We start from the raw sequence: 626 nt of genomic DNA, 5'->3' as shown, positions 1-626 counted from the left end.
ATGTAGCATTCTCAAGGCTGTGCCTTCTTGTGGCACAAGGTGCAACAGTCACCAAAGGGAGAGACTTGGTCAGTGGGGTCACACAGTGTGTGTCCCTTGACTCCCTTAACAAGGGATAAGTTATCTGTTAGAAACAAGGGACTCAGTGCCTTGAGAGTTTACCGTAGCCAGTCATGTAGCCCAAATCTTAGACCTCTAGGAAGAAGTCATCTGTGTTTGTGCAAACTGGGGCACTCTAGAGGAACAGGACCGATACAATGAATGTGTTTTAAAAGGGTATTTATTATATTGGCTTATGCAGATAGTTCAACAATAGCAATTTTCACAGTGGAGAGGTTGAAAGCCAATAGCTGCTCAGGCCAGGAGACTAGGTGTCTCAGCATCCAGACTAGCGTTAGAGGCCTAGAGGATTCCCAGATAATTATTTGTCTTCAGTCCATGTCAGAAAGCCAAAGAAGCTGTGTTCTCTTGTCAGCCCAGAGTGGCGGCGGCAGCAGCTTGAAAATGCCAACAGAGCAGATAAGTTTGCCAGCAAGACCTGAGAGTAAGCAGTTTCCCTCAGACCTGCTTCTATCAGGCTGGCACTGGGAGGTGCCATTCACCTCAAACAATATGATTAATATATA

Source organism: Alexandromys fortis, unplaced genomic scaffold (assembly GCF_014885135.2).
Source record: "Alexandromys fortis isolate MF-2015 unplaced genomic scaffold, M_Fortis_MF-2015_v1.1 scaffold_44, whole genome shotgun sequence".
Taxonomy (NCBI): domain Eukaryota; kingdom Metazoa; phylum Chordata; class Mammalia; order Rodentia; family Cricetidae; genus Alexandromys; species Alexandromys fortis.
The sequence above is the reverse complement of the archived record's forward strand: the minus strand, read 5'-3'. Positions refer to the sequence as shown.